The 23,807-nt window shown below is 44.6% G+C and overlaps 1 protein-coding gene and 1 long non-coding RNA gene across 4 annotated transcripts in view; one reads left to right on the forward strand and one right to left on the reverse strand.

The window, feature by feature from the left end:
- Positions 1-18,482, reverse strand: part of LOC144769798 (uncharacterized) — a 106,019-nt gene extending 87,537 nt beyond the window's left edge. The window contains exon 1 of the long non-coding RNA XR_013598757.1: positions 18,281-18,482. This is a non-coding gene — a long non-coding RNA (uncharacterized LOC144769798). The remainder of the gene's footprint in view (positions 1-18,280) is intronic.
- SMC1B (structural maintenance of chromosomes 1B) overlaps positions 1-23,807 on the forward strand; it is a 2,760,606-nt gene that overhangs the window by 205,797 nt on the left and 2,531,002 nt on the right. The gene's annotated exons all lie outside the window — the stretch shown is intronic.

Raw genomic sequence — 23,807 nt, forward strand, 5'->3', positions numbered from 1 at the left:
GACAGAGCAAGGCTGCATGCTGCTGGCCAGCATCATTGCGGCCATAGTGGTCACCTTTTATGTAACGGAAACAAAATATAATGTGTTAAAGAAAGCGTATGAACGTTTATACTTTAGACAAACTCAATTCCCCTCACACATTGCCCTTTTGTCACTTGATCCTCACCACAGGAAGTCACTGCTCTTGACCTGGTAGCGTCTGCAGCCCCCGGCATCTCCTGGAACCTGGTGTTGCGCTGCACCTAGGGCTTAAGAGCAGCCTCTTCCTACTTGGACCTCGGGCCCTGGTGAGGTGACCCAGACTGGGCCTGGAGGTGTAGTGTAGTTCCTATATTCCCAATAGGCTCTGCGCATTGGAATAGCATTTCCTATAGATTTGACGTTGCACTTAGGTCAGTAGGTCTCTATCGAATATACTAAACTTATTTGTGAGTGCCAGCTAGCTCAGAGGTCACTAAAAACTTTCTCAAATACACAAAAAGGGATTAGTTTCTGACAACCGCATAAACATGACAACTTTGTTTCCCTAGGACTGGAACATATCTTCAGCGTCGTAGAAACAATAGATAAATATTTTACTCAGTCAATCGTGCATGCTTCGTTTCTACAGAGTTGCAGAGAAATAGTGAGATGGGCGTTTTCAATAAAAGGTTTATTGAACTGTCTTCTTTCTCATGCAAGAGAGGTGAACTGCTACAATCGTTAGACAGAATGCAAAGTATAATGCGCACAGCGAGAATAGTATTATAAAATAATTCTGTAATAGCCTTGTATGGTTTTCTAAGCCATATAAAAATACATACATAAATAACACAGGCTAAAACACTCAATTGGTGCTTCTAAAATACGCCTACCCCAATGTACGTACCCTAGGTCTAGTACGAGGGAAGAAGTAAGTATTGTTTAGCATAAGTTTTAGTTCTGCCAAGAATTGCCAAAGGTTTCTCTAGGTTCTAATCGTACCTTAGAATGAAGGAGGTTGGTATCTCTGTCTCGGACTCGATTTCCCAACACCCCGCAAGGGGAGTCAGAAACACTGGAGCTGGATTCTTGGCAGAGGAGGACAGCTTCTTGTCAGTGCGTCAGCTGGAGAGTCGGTTTCGATCGGCACTTGCTGTAGCGAGCAAGTAGGTCGCCGAACTGCACCGAACCACACCGTGCTTTGCTATAGCAAGTGAAGGTATATTTATACCTTGAAGGTGTTTAGGAACGCCAGCTTTGACGTAAAGTGGGGCATATGAATGTCAAGGATGAACCCCAAAGGAATAGTTGTTCATGCATAATGAGTTTCTTGGAGAAATCAATATCCAAGCTAGGGGAAGTTCCTTCTGCTTAAGAGACTGGTTTTCCAAGAAATCGTTGTGACGTTTGATGAACGGATGGAAATAGCCATGCCTGTATTTAGGTAGCATGGGCTATGCCTAAATAAGGGCTTGATTTCTATGCCTACATAAAGGCATCGTGGATTGTACCTATATAAGGGCATGAATCGGGGAAAATTAATTCGGAATCTAAAACGCCAGACAGCACCCACTCCACTTTCTTATGTACGACATTACTAAGTTCTAAACACGTTAAACATATCTAAATATGATGTTTTAAAACTCACCCAAAACGCATGAAAATGCAATGGTACTGGTGTACACAAAAGCGCATTAGTGCTGTACGTATTAAAAGATATGTTTCATTCTAAGCATACATGTTGAAATTTGTAAATGCTGTTTGAATGAATCATGAAAATATACATGTATGAAATGGCTTGTAAATACAGAAGGAAAAGGGCCGAAACCATTTAATGTTAGAATACATAAAACTGTTTGTTATGTGGACAAGGTCAAATATTGTCTCTGGAAGTTTTTTTCCAAAGAATTCTTGTTCTCTGTGAATAGTTCTACTTTAAGCAGATTACTTTGTGCCAAAAAAGGGTAAAAAATACAAATTTGAAAGAAAAAAATTAATCATAGTAAAAAGAGTCCCAAATTTTGAACTTTGTTTTGAAAAAAGGAAGGTCAAATTCAAAGTGTCTCAGAACACTGTGTGCCAAATCAAAAGTCAGTGTTATTGTTTGGAGAAAACATCAAATATTCTAAGTCTGTAAAAAAGTTGTCTACGATTGTAGGCGAAAGTTGGATTAACTCGTTTAGAAGATTAACTGCACATTGATGAGATGCATCGCCCTCAGCATTGGTCGCAATAGCAATGTTCGAAGTGGATGATACATGTGTGCCTGTTTCCTCTCGTACCTCACCGTCAGCATTTTGCGCCTGTGAGATCTCAATGAATGCCGTCATCAGAATTGGTAGCCGCTGGGGACAACACAGTACATGGACCGTTACTGGTTCAAGCAAAGTATCACCATCCGTTGGCATGACTGATGGGAGTGTGAGACATAATTCTAGCACACATTCTTCTCCGCATAGCAGGCAGCGTAGAACAGGTAAGATGCAAGTTGCGAAATTGGTCTGAATGACAGAAACCATGTGGTATTTAATTCTCGTAAACAAGTTAATCCCAAAATTTGGACGATGCGCTCACAAAACTTTATCGCCAGTAGAGTTGACTCCATGGAGAACTGGGTGTCGCTGGTGAATTGGCTTGCCATAACGTAGCAGGAGAAGCAAAAATAGTATCCCTGCAGCGAGTTTCAAAATGAGAGGCAGTCCACCAAACACCGAGTGCACAAAGTTTGGAAATATTCCTAGGACTGCTTCAAAAGGTGCTAACAGTCTAGAAAATATGGTCTTAAATACAAGTACAATACCGCTCGTATCAGACATGTTTAAGATACGATTTAACATTTCTGAGAAATGTACAGGGCAGTTTGTAGTTAGTAGGGCATGTATCTCGGCAGAAGTCCTTACAACTTGCAGATCGTAGGTCTCTTTGGCCGAGGTCAGTGGCACAGTTTTTTTGCATAAGAATGGCTTTCATTCTGCTTAAAGTATCAATTCGTATAGAAGAGATGTTCAGTGAAGGCCATAAAGGGGACTCCCTGTCTGTCTTGGTCTTTGGAAACTATTCTTGCATAAAGCAAGTGACCCTGGCTGACACAGTTACTAGATAGGGTAAACCTGGCAACATGCCACAGCAGCTGTGATCGTTAAACATGAGGTAAGTTCCATTAGAAAGTTGTCCAAAAATTGGATCTATCACCGCAGCTGGTGAACCTTGCAGGTGGCAGGATAAGTTGGTAGAGGAACCATCTCAGGCCCCGTGTAAATTAATACCCTGACACAGGAGAGAACCGCTTAGTGCGTTTTTACAATTTTTACCTCTCAGAAACACTTCTCTTCCCTCACTCCAACATCTGTGTGTGTACGGTAATTCCCAGGATGTCTTGATGTATTCTTTACCCAACCTTTCATATGTGCTTGCTGGTATATGTTTTAGGCATTACTGAAAATGGGAAACTGCAACAGGCAAAGTGATTGTTCCATATATAATCCATTCAGTGGTTGGCTTTTCAGCGACTGTTAATGGCAATATTTCCAGTTTTTCAATGTTCAGCACCGTATAGTCTGGTCCCCTTTGTGCCAAATTGATCTGTTTATCAGTGAGATTGAATTCTGAAAACAGTGCCGTAGTATTGATTAAACGCCAAGGCACATAGCCTGAACGTAGGAATTGTAACGTCCAGGCTAATAGCATGATAGAATGTAATTGCGACTGACCATGTTGCAACATGACCAAGTCCTGTTCCATGATGTCTATGGTAGAAGACACTATGCTGTCCAATGAATATAACCTGTACAACAGAGTCCTTATCCCATTATCAACTACGGAGAGAGTTTTTTGTAAATTACTACGATCAATTTCTCGTATTCGTTCTGCAGTCTCTGTTTGCGTAATCTTCCATGCTCAATTATAAGCAGCATAGATACCGGCATATATAAAACGTTTTTGACGCGGATGTCTTGGTCCTAGCAAGAATTCCCTAAGATCACCGTCATCTTTAAGTAAAGATAAGTGTTGTTTTACATCCTTGAGTGTAGATCTATGTAGCCATTCAAGGCACAGTTCCCCTCACTGTATGTTGTTACTATTCCTGGATGCTGTCTTTGAACATATCTTGGGTCTGGCCTAGTGAATGTGAAACCCTGTGTTTTGTTCATGAATTTATCTTGACAGTTGTTTGTGTCTGTGGGCCAGATCAACCATTTATTCCAATCTGGATCTGTTCTGTTGTGATGTAAAATAGTATGTACGTCGACCTCCCCCTCAGAAGTGTTACTATCAGGTGTAGGTGTAGGTATGGACAGATTGTTCAGGTCTTTTATCTTGGCCAACCCAAAGCAAGACGTCTGTTGGACAGTGTCATTCAAAAACATAATTTGCTCAGGGATAATACAGGCTCTAAACATAGCCAATCTTTTGTGCCCCAGACAGTTTTCATGTCAATGTTGTCTTTCCAAAAGTCGAAACCTAGTTCGGGCATTTGGCCATAAAAGGCTGCAGAATAAATCTGTTTGGTATTTGTCAACATAGTTTTCATGCCTGTTTTGTTTACATTTCTGAAGAAAAATGTTTCAGCATTAGATGCATTGAACCCTGAAAAGTACAGAAATGTTCTTGCAAATGTTTTTAAGCTACCCTTTGGTGGTGTAGGACAATGTTCCCATTGGTTATACATTAATACATTTGTAGGATTTGCAGATTTTTGCAAGAACTGGTGACCATAATGATTATGCACATCAAACACGGAGCTAAGAGGGGAAAACCAGACCTAGGTCGCCCTCCACTCAGAAAGTCATCAAAAACAGTAATGACCTAGGTCGCTTTTGGGCATTCAATTTTAAACAGAGCTGGTGTATTGCTTATCACAATTTTTTCTCAGCAAACATACCTCCCACTTCTCATCATTCAGGGGTAGGTAATACACCAGTCGACAGCCCTTCTTAAAAACAAGCCTGCTCCCTATCCAGACAGAAGCGAAACCCACACCCAAAAAGTGATGAAACAAATGTGAGAGAAGCGCGATAACACCTCACGGGCGCACCACCAATGGGACCCCTGGTAGGTACTCACCAGGACGGCCCTGTTATCATCATCGGTGTTATCGGGCTAAAAGAAACGTGTCTGAGTGAAACACAACTGTGTTATCAGTGCAGTGGAAAAACATACAGTGATGTCACATAACATAAACACATACAAACACATAAACAGCACGAACCGGCAACTTTATTCTTGTTCTTTTATGCTGCTAGTGTATATTAAAAAAGTGAAAATGGCTACTACCTATAGAGCCAGGTCTGGTTTGCTGAGAAAAAATTGTGATAAGCAATACACCAGCTCTGTTTAAAATTGAATGCCCAAAAGCGACCTAGGTCATTACTGTTTTTGATGACCATAATGATTATACCAATACATTTGTTCATAATCTGATGAACCTTCAAATTATTCATGATTTGTGAATACTGCAGACATTTCTAAGTCTGACATCATATTATTAACAGTCTTGAAGTCCCAATCAACAGAAAAGTTACTAGATGAAACAAAGTCATTCAAGGAAATCTTGAACTGGTGTGGAATCTTCAACAGCTCCGACGGGCCAAAAATGTCATAGTCAGTTCTGTCCCAAGCTATACCACCAGGTATAGGAACGGCTGTGAAGTTTACTGTTGACAAGTCTGTTTGTTCATGATGAGATGATTTGTGTGGCTTGAGTAGTAAGTTGATGTTCTTAATTGCTGTGTCCTTTATGACATATCTTCCATTTATCAGCATTCCCAAAGTTATCACCAGAGTCAACCAAAGTAGAAGAAAAAGCACACCTAACACGATCTAAAGGTCAATCCATGGTGAAACCAGATAATTCTTTTCCAGGTGCTCAAGAAGTTCTTTTGGTTGTTCTTTGAAAGTTCTTTTTACTGGCGTTGTTTCAGGTTCGCTGAGATCCTCAGAAAATGTACCAAAGTTAATGAAATTGCCAGAGGCTATTCTGTCAATTGTAGGGATTGCATCAGGATTCGTTGTAATCGCTGTGTGGGATTTCAGGGGGTTCGTCGAACAGATTCACGGACAAAGGGGTTGTAGGTAGTGCTGGTTTTATTGTTTTATACAGTCCTTTTCTGCACAGGGACTCTATAGTAGGGTAGTGGATTGTCGACGTCTTCCGTGGCCTCCCGGAGGATTCCCCGCCGTCTCGACTCCCGGGGTCTTCTGGGTGATGTAGTTCGGGCTTCCGCCGTTGTGACAGCAGGGTCGGCCGGTCAGCAAAAACCCAAGAAAAGAAGAGAAACAGAAACCTATTGTACCTTCGCTGTTAGGACCACTGGAAGTAAGGAAGGGATGGTGAGGAGGCACACGTGCACTTTAAACAACCCCGCGGTTCTGTGTGGTGACGTGAGGGGAAAAAAGGGAGGTTTAGAGCGTGCAGCGTTACTCCTAAACCGGGTCAAGGGGGCTTGTCCCACTTGCGTCCCACCCAGCCCAGGAAACGAGACCGTACCTGTCCTAGCCACACTTCCTGGGAAGCGTGGCTGGGCGCGATGCGCCTTCCCGTTGGCCTCCTGGCGTGTCGCTGCGGTCTCGCTCCTCCTCTGCTCCGTCTCCGGGCTTCTCAGCTGTCTGCTCCGCCTGGTCTCTTCGCAGTGGTCTCCGTCCCTCGTTCTTTCTCCCCTCCTCTCCGTCCTCGCTCGTCCTCCGCTCCGCTCTGTCCTCGCTCGTCCTCCGCTCCGCTCCGCCTTCGCTCTCCAGTCTCCACTCGCCTCCTCCAGGTGTAACACACACCGGTGTGATTGCAGGGCCGGGCTTTACAGTCTGATGGAGGGCGGGGCCCTGAACCGGGTCCGCCCAATTAAAGAAACCGGGTTCCTCTGTATAAGTCCAGGGCTGACAGCCGTCCCCGTCCGGGGTCTTCCAGGAGTTGGTGTTCTGTGCAAAAAGAGGGGACACATGAAAAGGCAGGCCCGGGGGATCCGAGTCCGGGTCCCCCTCTTCACACGCTGGAACCACTTGATCACTTGTAACTTCATTGTAGACAGGCGTTTCTTGACGAACTGTTATTTGGGTTGCAAGAGGTACAAGTTCCATAGCTTTGTTGCTTAGTCCTTCTTTTTCACTGCAGATTCTTCAAAGGTGATGAGTCTCTCAGCTTGAATCTTTTGGATAGTAGCCAGATTAGGGCGTCTGCTACTTGGTCAGAGTCCACTTTGCCTACTGCTTATGATCGGCCACATGATGTAGTGTGACCAGGTCGATTAACACAAACCTGTTCTCCTTTTTTCCAGCAAGGGGCGGCAGTAATACTGTTCTTGATCCGTGGATTGCAAGGACAGGTATTGGTTGTCTGTAAGAAGGCCCAAATTCCTTCTTGTCCGCGATCTTCTCTCTGACTAGATCCTCAAGCTTAGGAATCCAGAAAGGCCTTGCTGGGACGGTCGGTTTTTCTTTAAGTGGTAGTTGGCTTCAGGAACACGTTACTTTGTTTCGTTCTTATTTCATTTAAGTCCTGTAAAACAGTCAAACGGTGTTTTATATCTAAGGGTTTTTGGTCTACCACAGAAGTCTGACAATGGAGGTCCGATACTAACATTCTCGTCCCAAAAAGGACTTCATATGGATTGATACCCCTTAGAGAACTTCTTGGCAGATTGTTAGGACTATGTTAGACACTTATTAGATGTTTGACCCACCCGTCACCCAACCCTAATACCCTAGCTGTTATAGATTGCTTTATGTCCAGGTTTTTTCTCTCCACTACCGAATTTCCCTCAGGATGGAATGGACTAGAGTACCGATATGCAACGCCCAATTTGGCCTTAGCCTCCTTGTAAGCTGGAGAGCTAAATGCAGGAACCTGGTCAGAATGTAGCGTGCTGACTGCGTATGTACCGATAAAGACTTGCAAATCTTTTATAACAGTTTGAGCGTCAGCCAAGCTTTGAGGCCACATCCAAATGAATCTTGAGCACAAATCCACTGCGACCATGATATATTAATAGTTACCATCCCTCTGTAAGGGACCGCAGTGATCTAGGTAAACGCAAGCTAATGGTTTATCTGAAATGAACAGGGGCGTCTGCACAGGACGTTTTACTGTAGAGACTTTCATCTTTTGGCATATTTCACTTTCCAAAACATAGTTTCTGGTTTGTTGATACCTCATGCGCGGCCACCAAGTATCTCTGTTTTAATAACGATACTGTGGCTGAAACACCTGCATGTGCAGAGGCAAGCCCTTCATGTGCTGGTAAGATAAGTCCTAATCTATGTTCCATGTTTGGAATTACTCTATCCCCCACTCCAGGGATTCGAGCAAATGGAGCATTGTTCGCATCAGTTATATACAAGTATTTGAGTGGAAACCCTTTAGGTAATGTTTTACCACTGTCTTTGCTTGTGGCATTGACAGCTTGCATTATTTCGCAGTCTATTTTCATTTTTGAACGAGTGATTGCAGCTACGGAAGCCGTTTGCAAAGCTGCCTTTGCAGCTTCATCAGCCAATGAAATCCCTGCAACGTGAACGCCATCACGTTGATGACTCAGCGTATGTATCACGTGAGTGTTTTGTAGTCCTTGTCGTAACTGAACTACTTGTTCCCAAAGCAGTTTATGCTTGATTGTGCCACCTTTTGCATCTTTGTAATCGTTTTGAATCCAGTTTTGCAAGTATTCATTGTGAGATTGAACACAATAATACGAATCGCACACTATATGGGGAATTCGGGCTCTGTATTTTCAAGTGCCATCTTGAATGCTTGTAGTTCAGCTCGCTGAGCCGTACAATCGCCTAGAGATTGAGTTTTAGTGGCCGGAATTTGCCATCGCGCCAGCGACCTGTAACGATCGTGCACGCCGCACTATAGGATTATTTACCCCCCTTAGCGGGTTGAGCTGATACGTCAGTATAAATTATACATTCATACTGCTCTAGAGGCACAATTTCAGTAGGCACAGGACATTCTTGTTAGTATTGTTGAAATGCTTGTGTCTTCAAATATGGGTCAAAAACGTATTCAATGTCTGTTGCAGCAAGAGAATTAACCCATTGTATCCATCTCGGATGTAAATCTTTAGCATTGGGAATGCTCGCTTTTGTCACTGCTTCTAAGGCAGGTGCAGGTGTAACATCCATAATTTGTTTACCCTGTGCGAGGGCTCTCTCTTTTGCTACTGCAGTTTGAGCCGCTGTCAGAATGTTTTCTGTTGAAGTGAATTTCATTTCAGCTTGTGTGTACAAGTGTGATTTGTATGCTATTGGTACTTTTTCACCTTTGTTAAAAGTTAAGTATGTGAATCCGCATTGTCCTGGAATGATTCTGATCACTAAGTTGCGTATGTTTACGTGTGTTTGCAAATGTTTAGTTGCTAACAAATCTGATTGCAATGAACACAAAATTTCTGTGTGTTTTTGTGTCCAATGAAATGTTTTGAAATCAGGTTTGATTAGTTCTTAGAGAGGTTTAACCCTTTCTGCGTAATTTAGAATGTATGTTCTTCCAAAATTTAGGAAACCTAGAATTGACTGTAAGTTTTTCAGCGTTTTTGGAGGTTGGAGCAGCGCACATTTCTCTAGAAAGTTGTCTGCCAGGCTTTTGCCTTCACTTGAAAGTTCATATCCTAGAAAGTGGACGTTTAAATGGGTAATTCTAGATTTCTTTAAATTAAATTTGTAACCCTCCGAGGCGAATCCAAGTATAATGGTATTCACCCTGTTCAAGTGCCTATCTTAAGTCATCGTCTATTAGATAGATGTCATCGACATATGACAATGCTTCATCATCATAAGTTTGTAGTAACTCTCTTACCCTTGCTGAGAATAACCCAGTACTATTCTTGAATTCCTGTGGGAGATGACAGAAGTGACGCTGTGTCCCAATAATTGAGAAAGTGGTCAAATACCTAATTTCTGGGGCAATGTTTAGACAGAAGAAACCGTTAGAAATATCTATTGTGGTTTTATATTTTTTACGCACAATGTTATTCATTAATGCTGCACTATGTGCATTTTTTACTGCAAATGTTTTGCAACAAGAGTTTAGTTGTCTGTAATCCAATACTAGACTATATGTATTGTCTGATTTGGAGACAGGAAACAATGGATTGTTCATTGAGTGGGTGCATGTTTCAATCACCCCCTGGTATTAAAGTTGATCTAAGATCTCACTGACCTATTTTTTAGCTTCTTGCTTAACTGGGCACTGCCTTTGTGCAGTTGGTTGATTTTTTCACTGGATTTTAGGGTGAGGAGAGTCCTCATCCCATCCTACATGATTTTTATATAATGCAGGAGCCTGGGCTACTGCCCATTTCCTGGCATAGATTTATTTTAAATGAATTGGTATGTGGTTGGAGAAGGCTGGCATAATGATGTCTTTGCCATGTGGGCGCTCTCTGAGAAATTCTAGTGGCCAGTCTTGTTCAGCTAGAAGAATGTCATAACCCTTAGAGAGTCGCTCCCAAAAGAGTGCTCTCACTTTTCTTGGTATGTCTCCCTCCATCCGGAGTGTTATATCATATAACCTATGTGGAGAACCAACCCTGGTATCTGCAGTTTCAACTTGAATGTACTCATTCAAGTCCACTGTCTCCAGATGATCCTTCAAGTTTTTGCGAGCTATGGTGACTTCTGCTGCGCTGTCCAACGTTGTCTGAGCCCATTCCCGTTCTTGAGTTGTGTCCTCAAGATCCTCGGCATGTCTGATTTTTAGACCTGCTACTTTCTGGTTGGTGAATTGAGGTTTCTTGTTTTTCTGAACATGTTGATCGTCTTTGGACTTCACGCATTCTTCCTTGTTTTCTGACCGTCCTTTTCTTTCGGATTTCTGTGGCTTAGTCTGAAAGGTATGAGAGGAACGTGTATCAGTATCTTGATATCTATCAGGTTTTCTCAAATTATCCCTATTCCTCAGGTTATACCTCCTTTCAGAGGTCTCCTTTTGAGGAGACCTACCTCGGGATTGAGAACGCTTCTCTTTAGAAGTTTGTTTAGTGTTTTCCCACTTCTTTTTAGAAGGAGTAGGAGTGTTTTTAGAAAAGACCTTTTCAGGACTTTCAGACAGTTGGGGTTTCACTGGTTTCCCACCCAGACTCTGCGTAATTCTTCATAGGATTTTTCAATTATTCTGGCTAATTCTTGTGGTTGCTCAGTTACATCTATTTCCCTTAATTTTTGGTGGATCGACACTGATGCTGCTTCGCCTTTAATATTAGTTAATATTATTGCTGGGACCTGTTTGAAATCTTTCCGTAATTTCATACCTAAATTTAAAGCAGGCTCTGTCCAGTATTCATTTTTAATCTGTTTCAGGACATCAGGTATTACTGCCATAGACGGAACCCCGTGTGTTTTAATTTAGATCGCAGGAAAGACTGTACTCCAAGTGTTGCAGTCCTCCAGATGTGGTGCGATCCCCATTGGTAAACAGATTGTTAAAATTCTGTGTTTCTCATGAGGGGTAGTATTAGGAAATACTGCTTCGATTTGAGTAATTCTTTGAGCTATCCAGAATGGAATTTGTTCCCTTTTTGCAGGAAACTTACCAATGACAAAGTGTAAAGTCTGTTGTGTAATTTTAGTTATATTCCCCTGGTGAGGGGAGTTTTTGTGGTATCACTATTACAGGTTGGACTGTGAGAGTCCGCATGACATATTGAACCAATTGTCTATAGATTTTGATTAACTCTTTAAGTTGAGTTAGTAACTCCACATCTGACAATGCCAGGATGTGGTGTATAGCTGGCTAAGACTAGCCATGTTGCTCCTGGTCTACCTAGTGGACCGAGCCTGGTAATGTCATTTATATGTTTTAGGGCGCCTTTAAACCAGAGCGCATGCTCCTGGTAAGTTAGTGGAATTTCTATATCTTCGAAAGGAATGTATTCCTCCGGTGGTTCATCTTCGTTGTAGAAGTGAAACATCTGAGTTACTGGATTTGTTTCAGGGAAGACTATCCATGAATAGAATACCTCTGTCTTATCATCTTCATGTGCCTCTATCACAAAAACTACCCTACCACCTCTCGGTGTTAGGCCATTTTTTAAAAGTTTTATAGTGACGGCTTTCCTTAAACTTAGCGGAATGCCTATAGAATCCTCGTCGGTTTCTTGGAAACCTGTTATGTTAAGAGCTAGTACGGCGTTGTCGCCTGTAGCTCTACTGGCCCCGGTTATTATCTATGTCGGCCATTTTGTTGACTGAAACTTTGCAGAGCAAGCTTCATGGAAACAAAGATAAGGTGCACAATATTTTGGAACACTGTATCCTTCAACGTTGAACAAACCAAAAAGCTAATACATAGGATTTTCGTCCTACTCAGCTATGGTGAATCCCTTTACCCACTCCAGACGTCTATTGGAGTATTTACAGAAAACGTGGTCTCTGAGAAAAGCACGACTTAGTTACTTTAGTATCTAGCGTTAAATTAGTGCCTTACCAAACGTTGGGCGCCATGTAGTGTAGTTCCTATATTCCCAATAGGCTCTGCGCATTGGAATAATAGCCTATATATTTGACGTAGGACTTAGGTCAGTAGGTCTCTATCGAATATACTAAACTTAATTGTGAGTGCCAGCTAGCTCAGAGGTCACTAGAAACTTTCTCGAATACACATGAAGGGATTAGTTTCTGATAACCGCATAAACATGACAACTTTGTTTCCCTAGGACTGGAAAATATCTTCAGAGTCGTAGAAACAATAGATAACTATTTTACTCAGTCAATCGTGCATGCTTCGTTTCTACAGAGTTGCAGAGAAATAGTGAGACGGGCGTTTTCAATAAAAGGTTTATTGAACAGTGTACTTTCTCATGCAAGAGAGGTGATCTGCTACAGTCGTTAGACAGAATGCACAGTATAATGCATACAGCGAGAATAGTATTATAAAATAATACTGTAATAGCATTGTATGGTTTCTAAGCCATATAAAAATACATACATAAATAACACAGGCTAAAACACTCAATTGGTGCTTCTAAAATACGCCTACCACAATGTACCTAACCTAGGTCTAGTACGAGGGAAGAAGTATTGTTTAGCATAAGTTTTAGTTCTGCCGAGAATTGCCAAAGGTTTCTCTAGGTTCTAATCCGCTCCATTCCTTAGAATGAAGGAGGTTGGTATTTCTGTCTCGTACTCGTCTTCCCAACACCCCGCAAGGGGAGTCAGAAACATTGGAGCTGGATTCTCGGCAGAGGACAGCTTCTTGTCAGTGCGTCAGCTGGAGAGTCGGTTTCCTTTGGCACTTGCTGTAGCGAGCTGCGTCGGGCAAGTAGGTCGTCGAACTGCACCGAACCCCACCGTGCTTTGCTATAGCAAATGAAGGTATATTTATACCTTGAAGGTGTTTAGGAATGCCAGCTTTGACGTAAAGTCGGGCACATGAACGTCATGGATGAACCCCTAAGGAATATTTGTTCATGCATAATAATGAGTTTCTTGGAGAAATCAATATCCAGGTTAGGGAAAGTCCCTTCTGCTTAAGAGTCTGATTTTCCAAGAAATCGTTGTGATGTTTGATGAACGGATGGAAAAGCCATGCCTGTATTTGGGTAGCATGGGCTATGCCTAAATAAGGATTTGATTTCTATGCCTATATAAGGGCAACGCGGATTGTACCTATATAAGGGCATGAATCGGGGAAAAATCCTTCGGAATCTAAAACGCCATACAACAGAGGCACTGACTCGGACGAGACAACGGGGCCACCAACTGAGCAGGGGTTTAGGAAGAGGACATGGCAAGACTAGGGCACCATCCACTAGCGGGGGGAGAACAATACATATCATTTTTTTTTAACTAGCAGCTTCGCTTACATAATGCAAAAGGCATCAAAGCATTAAAAGACACACGGGCGCCATTATTTAATATGGTCATTAAAAAAACAAATACAGGGCTCGGAACATGCTCACTCTGGGACAAAGGGGCCATCCACAGCACTCCCCACGTGCTGAGTGGAAGGACACAGGGCACGTCCCAGAGCAGAGGCAAGCCACCTCCCCCTGCCTTTTGTAAAATAAAGCTATACACTGTAGCTGCAGTCAGCACCATGTTGGAAGGGCACGGCTACCAGCAAGTGTCCTTAAATGGGAGGTTAATATCAATTGATTCCTGTCTCTTTCCCCGTACTTTTTGTAGCCTTACGGCAGGAAGAATAAGCATCATGTGACTCAAAACATATCCCTTATTCTCACAGCTGCTCATGTAAAGCGCTGTCATACTGGCGGGTCACGTTTTCACTACATAAAATGGTAACAAAAAGCAGTGTTTGGAGAGTGCTGCTCACCGGGGCCCTTACATTTCTATAAAAAACACCTAGATTTTTAAAAGCCCAAAATAAAGCAAATCCTACCAGAAAGGCGCCCAAATGCCGTGGACTACGAAAAGTTTTTTAAACCTAATTAAATACAATAAACAGAGCAAGGCAGTGGGGGGCACAGTGCCCAAGGCAGCTCAAACACAACTGGGGCAGTGAAAGGATATGGGAAGGATGCTACATTTCCTTGTAAGCAGCAATGGCACCGTAGCTGAACACAGGGAAAACAGTAACAGAACAAGGAAAAAAAATAGTCCCCCTTAGACCACATAAACACCCATAGCGGAATGAGTCCGTAGTTAGTCCCTGCTTCATGGGAGAAATGGAAGAGAGAAAGGAGGGGCAAAGAGGCAGGACTGACCACTGGCAAGCAAGGATTTCCGAAGGACACTCAAACAAACAAATCAAAAGCTGGGGGATGGCTTTAACCTAACATAAGAAATTACAATAGGTCTTAAACGCTCGACCTAAAAAGGAGGGAGAATTAACTAGCTGTTAAATGCGGGGGTAGGGGAAGAGGTGGGGGGTGGGGGTGTGATGATTTCAGGGAAAACGTTAGAGAATTTGTTAAGAATAGAGGTTGGACCCAGTGCTTTGCCCAAAGCTAATTGAGAAAGTACTTTCCTAACCTCGATCAAGGTAATTAGTGCATCCGATAAACTGTGTTGAGAGGATGTTAAATGCGGTACACTTACTGTTGGTTATTAATCATCTATTTACCCTTCTGAGGAAGACCCCCATCGAAATACAAGGATGAATAAAATTCTTGTAATGGGGCTAAAATGGCCAGAGAGCCTGACATCCCCTGCTGAGATGAATGCCGGTTACTTGTAATTAGATTTTTAGACTTTGTCCTTCAGTTGATATGATCACAATTGGCCCAATTTTTCACTATTCTCAAAGCATAGTTCCTGATGAGACCGCCATTTCTGATAGGTCCTATCCGATAACCTTTTCTAAATCGTCATACAGACTGTAGTAAGTGTATCAAACACACCTTCCAATGCACTTTGAGTATTCGCTTTCTGGCTGAAGCTCAGTCAGAGATTGTACCACTCTCTTTATTTTCTATTTTATCATGCTGTATAGTGTAGCTAGGAGTCTGAGCCCTGATCGTCTCTTTCAATGAATCCCACACATCCATTTTAGGTGCAGAATCTTTATTTTACTGGATGAATTATTTAAAGCATTCAGCCATATAGTTAATGTATGACTGTGCGAAACTGGGTTCTTGTCCGACCCCGCACAAACTTTATGCCTGGTTTTTGATGCAACTTTGTCTGTGGTGTGCTCAGTCCCTGATGGCCAGGTGTACAGTACCAGTGTTCTATCCCTAAAATTGTATCACATTTGGCACAACGTCAGCCACCATAGAAATCTCTAGTAAATGTTACCTAGGGGTTTGGTACTGAAGATGGTCTTTTAGGGCTGCAACACAAATTGTGCCACCCTAGGGACCCCTCACAAAGATCATTGCAGGCTGCATGTCTTGGTGCAGAGAAGCCTGAAGAGTCGACATGGCACACTTCCCTGTGTGCCATGCCCACAGACACTACATGAGGCATAGGTAAGTCACACCTACTACGGATCTTAGAGCCCTAAGGCAGGGTGCACTATATCTCATGTGTGGACATATCTTTATGAGCAGACATGACCGTACAATATCCGTTCTTGGATATTGAAGTGCACAGAGAAGCCATAGAGAGTACCAGGGCTGGATACTCGTCATAGTTCCTAAGCTCCGTGATGGATCCACTGTACCCTAAGATGTCAGGTACCAAACATCTTGTCTTAATAAATCCTAAGTGATGCCAATGTTGGATCATATAACAAATGCATACAGGGATCATCTTGGAGGGTCCCCATAAAACCTACCAAGCACTGGTGTGTTTTTGACTAGTTTTATCCAGCCTGCCACCACCAGACTTTTCAGACCACATGAGGTGAGAGCCTGCGGTCTCAGAGGCCAGAAACAAAGCCTGCTCTCGGCGTAGGATCTTCCCACCTCCTCCAGGCCGGGATAGGCTTCCACGGCGGGAAGTTCAAAGGCGAGGCTTCTTTTGAAATGCAACCCAGGTATCTCCAGACAGTGGAAGATGCCAACCTCCCCTCTCCCCCCCCCCCCCCCTCCCCTGTCCTGTCCTGCTCCACATTTGACTGGAGGCCAGGTGGGAAAATTAGTTAGATTAGCAGGTGTGACCACATTCAGGCACAACTACCCAAAGTTGGGGCAGGTGATGTTGGCATGACTTTTCCTATTCCTCCATCTTAGGATGGCAGCAATTAACCTATCAGGGCTTTGGTACTGCCCCTTTTCACAGGAAGTGGTCATTTAGAGGGAGTAGACACCCCAAACGTAGGTAGCCCGTTGGCTGCTACCTGCCGCTCCCTTAATGCCCTTAAATTTAGTATTTAAATGGCATCCCTGTTCCCTGAACTAGCGGTATGAAAGATACTGACAAAGATGAACTGCTGACCCGAGAACAGAAGACCTGCTATAGAAGTTAGGTGCAAAACCCTGACTGCTGCTTCCAGGAATTGACAATCGTGGTGTGCGGTCTTGTCCCGCTGCTGTGAGGACTCCCAAGAACCCCAGAACACCCCCAGCCTAGAAACACCCTTGGGATAGAGGAGCCACTCCCCTGCAGTCCACAGGCACTGAACCTGCAGAGTCCGGTTTGCCGTCTTCCTGCTCCTCTACGACTCTGACGCAGCATCAGAGCAAAAGAGGTACATCAACTCCGAGGGGTCAGATCTGTCGCCGCACCGAGTGTGAAGACACCAGGATGTACCGAAACCGTGCCGCACCAAAACCCATGGTACCGGACCCCTGCAACCTACACCAAGACGATAAGTCCAGTCCGGACACCAACTGCACATGAAGGAAGCTCCTATAGCGGGATGTTGAGACCCACTTTGTAGGAAACTGGCTCTGTATATAGTATACTAAAGTAAGGTATAGTGTGCAGAGAGTCTCGGGAGTCCCCAGAGGTATAGCAGCGGCTAAATTAGGTAACTTCTAACATCTCTTTGTGGTAATGTGGGCAAGCAGTTAGACTTATCCAGAGGGTGTGTTAAGCATTTATTGTATTCACTCAATCAAGACTGATGGCACACGCTCAGACAGAATCCAGACCAATTAGGTAAGAATAAAAAGGTATACTTATGTTTTATTTTAGAACCAAGCAGGACTTGGCACAGGTAAGTAAAATATATTCTCAAATGCAAGACGTTGTCAAGGGAATGCGGTTGTGGTTGAATTTGCAATTGTTACAGGTTTGTATATGCTTTAGAAACAGTTGAAAGTACATCGAAATTTCTTTTCATTACTCTTGGATCACTTTTTAGTTATTTTGAGTACTTGAGGTGATATGCCAAGATACCATACAGTAGGATTGGTCACTTACAGGTAAGTACGACCATTCTCAATTTAAAGCAGGGTTACTTCTTTTTAAAATAAACATCCGTTCAACACTTAGATTATTTTTAGGCCCAAAATCTCATAACATGGGCTCCTATGGGGATAAAATGGTTATCGGTTTCTCAGGTAAGTACACGACTTATGAGTGGAAGTTTTGGGGGTAAGGACCAAGGTTCCTCAAGGTCTAGATGGGTGCTTGAGTTGCGTCACTGGGCCGGCCGGGTGTAGTCTACAAGGGCCCAATGTTAGCCAATGGGGCTAAGTGGGCTCTCTGTTAGGGACTGCTTATAAGCAGGCCACTCGTGTGTTGAAGCAAAGCTCCTGGGTATAAGGTCAGCGCTGTAGGGGCCAACAATCAGCATAGGAACTGCACCACCAGCAGCACAGGGTTGGCCAGGTGCAGGGTGCCAAGGAGACGTCGGGGGCCCTTTGATTCTCAATGGAGACCTTTGGTTCGGCAAAGTTGCTGCAAGCTCTGGCACGGAGACTTCCTGAAGGCACCACTAGCTGAAGAGGTAAGTTGGGTTCTTGGGGGATGCCTTGACACCCAAGGCCATGTTGCATTGTGTGCGGAGGTGTCTTTTGTCATCGGATTTTCTTACCAGCTCTGGTCGCAGTCGTGGGGACTCTTCAGGTTGAGGCTGGAGGTGGCATCTCGGAGCTTAAGGGAGATCGGGGACCACCAGTTTACAGGATAGGATCGCTGGTTGACTTCCTTGTGGTGTTGGTCTACTCGAACTCGGGCCGTGGGCCTCTGATGCAGAGTGGTGTAGAATCGTAGAGTCGCCGGTTTCAGTGGGTGAGTCTTTTTCTTTTTTTATTGCTTTATTTATAGATTTTGCTGTGGAAAACAGACCAAAAACAAAAACAGACATATTTTACTTCAATGTTGACCTGAGCTTATTACATAGTACACGTTTACAGAGTTTAGGGTAGCACAAATTGCAAAAACTCCACAGGAAACATCGCAGTCAGTGTGTATCCAAGTGAGGGCCTTCATAGGTTCCTGGACAACAAAAGGCAAGATAAAACCTACATCCAGTACAAAGTCATATCACAATTACCAAATAATTTTTCCCTTGCTGGACCCCACTGGAGCATCAATAATATAGTCTCTAGCTAGTTTCCATTACCCAGGTGCATTTGACTCTCTTGCGGCTAGGTAACTTTGTTATACTCCAGAAGCTTTTGGGGCGATTCTGAGAGGGGAGCAGGTCACAGTATAGTACCGACTGTGTGTTGCAGTAGAACACGTCCATAGACCACTCCGCAACAGTGGATGCTGGGACCGAGCCCACCGTATTGCTATTTTGCCCTTTGCGATCCGTAAACCCCTGTCCACTAATCCGTGCGATTACATCCGCAAATGTCTAGAGTATCCCAGAGAAAGACTTTTTGGGGGGGGTGAGGGGGGGGGGATAGGGGGGTGTCAGCAGGTCACTGTACAATTCTGGCTGCGTATTGCATTATAACATGCCCTTAGACCACTAAGCAACAGTGGGTGCCAGGCCCTGAGCCCATCGTATTGCTATTCTACGTTTCACTTTGAGTAAACCCATATCCACTAATCAGTGTGATTCCTTTCTCGATTTAAAAGTGTGGCAGAGCTGCACTCTGGTGAACCCAATAGTGAGCATGTGAGCACTGTGCTACTCTGTAGTAGAGCTCTAAATCTGGAGCGCCCAATCCCCCCACAGAATAAAGGAGAGTAAGAACATTCCACCAAGCCCAGGATTGTTTACCAGCCCAAGCCAACCTCACCAATAGCGATCAAAACCCCGCTATTATCCTGTCGGAAGCTTAGCCAGGCCGCCGTTTGACCCCACTGAAGGACGGAGCGGGTGTACTTTATTTGTACTTCCAGCTCTCACCTTAGTCCGATGAGACTGTTCCAGCCTACACAGGTTTCTATATTTGCTGACTTCCCTAATCCCTTGGGAGAAGTATCCATTGCTGCAATAAAATCCTGGTGAAACATCCCTTTTATTCCTGTTTGAAATTTCTTCTGTTACGGCTACTCTGATGAACTCATTGCTTAGGAGTGCCGTTTTTGCTCCAATCTCCCTAAAGAAGTCCACCTTCTGGACGAAACGTGTTGGCTGTTCTCCTCGATGTTTTTTTATCACAAATTGAATAAAAGAAGATTTTTGAAGAACAAATTCAATGGACACTGACTTGTCAATTTATTACGTGTTTATTTGCTGTTGTGCTTACTGGTGCACCTTTGTGTTTATTTTAAAAAATTTTATTATCCTGTATTGGATGGCACCGGCACAGTGGGTGCATTACCAGTGTGCACACATTACTGGTGGGTGAATTCCACCTTTTGTATAGTACTTAGGACACAAGACCTTCTCCCCCTTGTTAGTCCCTCGGTTGGTAACGATGTTCGCGACCGCGCTTGAACAAGGGGAGTTGCCGAAATCCCATCGGGAATCGGTAATTGTTACCTTCCTAAAACCGCATCTTGACCCGCAATGCATAGCATCTTACCGTCCCATCACGCTCCTCTCCACCGACTGTAAAATCCTCGGGAAGATACTGGCGGACAGATATGCACAAATTATACGGCCCCTGATCCACCCAGATCAGAGTGGGTGTCCCAGGCAGGAACACGTCTCAGAATATACGCCGCATTTTTCATGTCCAGGATCAAGGCACATATCCCCGATCAGCCTGCCTCATTCTGGTACTTTAAAAGGCCTTCGATACCCTCACTTGGCAGTATTTATTTTCAGTCCTGCAACGAACAAATATCGGTCCCATCCTTTTAACGTATACACGACTACTCTACACTAAACTCACCACGCGTGTCCGCATAGGTAGACGTATCTCGGTGGCATTCGAGGTACAAAAGGGCACGAGACAAGGCTGTCTCCTTTCGCCTCTCCTCTTTGCCCTCGCGGTCGAACCACTAGCCATACGACTGCGGGAAGAGGGCGCACACTGGGGCATTCCCATCGCCGACACCGTGCACCGTGTCTCCATGTACGCCGACGACCTCTTACTATACATACGGGATATCACGGACGATTTGACACCTATTTGGGCGACACTCACGGAATTTGCGGACGCCTCTGGACTGAAGGTAAACTGGGGCAAATCACCCCCCCCCCGAGACATATGGATGGGCAACTGGAAGGTAGCCTGGAGTGCAGAGGCCCCCCGTTACCTTGGGATCCGCCTTTACCATTCCCCAACCGACATCTTTGAGGGTAATCACCGGAAGGGCACTAGCTGGCATCCGATCAGCAATCGGATTCTGGAGCAGCCTCCCTTTGGCCCCGATCGGCCGAGTGGCTCTCGCAAAAATGATAATAGTCCCCCGGTTGTTATACCACTTCACGAATTTACCAGTGATCCCACCCAGAACCTTCTTCCGTGACCTAAACTCGCTTCTCAGCACATTAATCTGGGGACCTAGTAGACATAGAATAGCGCTGTGGACACTACAATTACCTACCACACAGGGTGGACTGGGAGCCCCATCATTCGAGTACTATTTCCTAGCGGCAAAACTTCAATGGTTATCTTATTGGATGGCAGGCAGACACACGGACGAGACGCATACCATGACTGGTCGAATATCTATCCCAGAAATTACCTGCCTTCTGCCACCCGGTACCAAGCCTAGGCAAACATACCCCCTACAAGTAACAGCAGCCCGCCAGTGCATACTAAGAGTGCATCGCCTGGCACCGGGAACACCCCCTTACTCCCCTATGTTCCCGCTAGTCGGATGGCCTAAAGGCAAAAGCCATTACACGGCTAACATGCTCACCGCAAGGACAGACTGTGGGATTACTCACATGGAGTCCTTATTTGAGGATGGACAGGTCAAATAATTTCAACGGCTCATCGACGAGTACGGTCTTCCCCCGGGCCAGTTCCTGCTGTACCGACAACTCCTCGAGAGCTACCATCCATTTCACAACCTTGTGGCCGGGGAGCCAACCACACATACGGTCATACACACGGTCTTGCACATGGGAGTGGGGCGACACTTAGTCACATGGCTTTATAAAGCCCTCCGGGAACTCACCCACACACCCTTAACGACTTTACGCAACACTTGGGAGGATGAAATTGGGCGTCCACTGCATGAGAAAGAGTGGGCCAGGGCCCTCGAATACCCCAAAAAGGTCTCCAGAAACGCACGCTTCAAAAACATACAATTTTATATACTCCACAGAGCGTATCTAACACCTGCACACCTGCAAAAATTCTACCCTGACACGCAGTTCCTCTGCCCCAGATGCCAATCGCAGGATGCAGACATTCATCACATGCTTTGGAGTTGCCCCACCATCCTATCCTTCTGGCAAACTATTCATGACACCCTGGGAGACCTCACAGGGCTCACATACCTCAACACGTGGGAAGCTAGCGTGCTAGGCATATTTCGCACACAGAAACATCACAAAGTGCACCTCCGCTTCACTTCGCTAGCCGTTTTACTAGCTAAGAGGAGCATATCCATGCACTGGCGATCCCCCACAGGCCCCCCCTTGCGGCATGGGTGGGAGCAATGCATAAATGGGCGGCCGCAGAGGAGGAGACATTACGTGAGGAAGAAGTCAAGGGGATACGTAAACACCCTATATCCATGGAGTGGACCCTCCTGTTACACCGCTTCAAGCAATCCTCACCCAATGACGATCTGGGCGCCGGCGTGCCCATCCCAGCAGATCCCCAACCACCTGCGCAAACCACAACCATAAATATTAGACCTCTCCTGACGGCACTGCGCGTTACATCACAATAGGCGATCGGACTCTGCAACTGGCCTGCACACCATCCTCCCCATAATTTTATAGTGTATTGCTGCATAAATTTGTGAAACTCACGACACCCAGACACCGCATCTGACACCTATACCCAGTACCTCCCTGAACCTCTCCCCGGTTATTATATCCCCGTTTTTTTTACGCCATTCACACAGCTCGAACTATCACTGTTGACACATTGCATTCCGATCAGCTTCACCTTACGCTAATGAGCTCATCAGCTGTGACTGATGCTATATATATCACTTGCCTGAATGTGTTTGAATTGCAAATTGTCCTGATAACCTTTTAAATGCCAATAAAAATATGTTTAAAAAAAAAGTATAGTACTTCGGAATAGCAGGTCAGGTGCTAATCTATTGCAGGGTTCGCTGTCAACATCTGTTCCAATAGCGATCTAAGCACTTTGAAGAAGTGTGAGGGGAGAACCATCGGGAAATTGAGAAACAGGAGCAGAAATCGAGGTAATACCACCATCTTCATCAGGGAAATGTGGCCTAATAGAGACAGTAATTTACAACAAGGGGTGGTGATGGACAGAGTCTCTGAATTAAGCAGAGTACTCTCACCCAGTCAAGAGATCAGGGCTAGATCCAACACCGTTTTTTAGCTCATTGCACCATCCCAGTTTCAGAACCTGGCTGTATGCAAATTAGTCTGTCCCTGGCCCAGTGCATCATGGGAACAGGGCAGACCAGACTACAAAAGCCAATTCTTACACTGGGAAGGAAACAAGCTTCCGGGGACCGGTTTCTGCCATTTCAGGCGTCTTCGGCCCGGCTTGCTTGAATCCTGATGGTGCAATGAGCAAGGGACTCACATCTGAGTATACCCTTCCACGCTTAGGGTGGACAAAATAATTTACAACAAGGGGTGGTGATGGACAGAGTCTCTGAATTAAGCAGAGTACTCTCACCCAGTCAAGAGATCAGGGCTAGATCCAACACCGTTTTTTAGCTCATTGCACCATCCCAGTTTCAGAACCTGGCTGTATGCAAATTAGTCTGTCCCTGGCCCAGTGCATCATGGGAACAGGGCAGACCAGACTACAAAAGCCAATTCTTACACTGGGAAGGAAACAAGCTTCCGGGGACCGGTTTCTGCCATTTCAGGCGTCTTCGGCCCGGCTTGCTTGAATCCTGATGGTGCAATGAGCAAGGGACTCACATCTGAGTATACCCTTCCACGCTTAGGGTGGACAAAATAATTTACAACAAGGGGTGGTGATGGACAGAGTCTCTGAATTAAGCAGAGTACTCTCACCCAGTCAAGAGATCAGGGCTAGATCCAACACCGTTTTTTAGCTCATTGCACCATCCCAGTTTCAGAACCTGGCTGTATG

This window comes from Lissotriton helveticus, chromosome 1_1, assembly GCF_964261635.1.
Source record: "Lissotriton helveticus chromosome 1_1, aLisHel1.1, whole genome shotgun sequence".
NCBI classification, from domain to species: domain Eukaryota; kingdom Metazoa; phylum Chordata; class Amphibia; order Caudata; family Salamandridae; genus Lissotriton; species Lissotriton helveticus.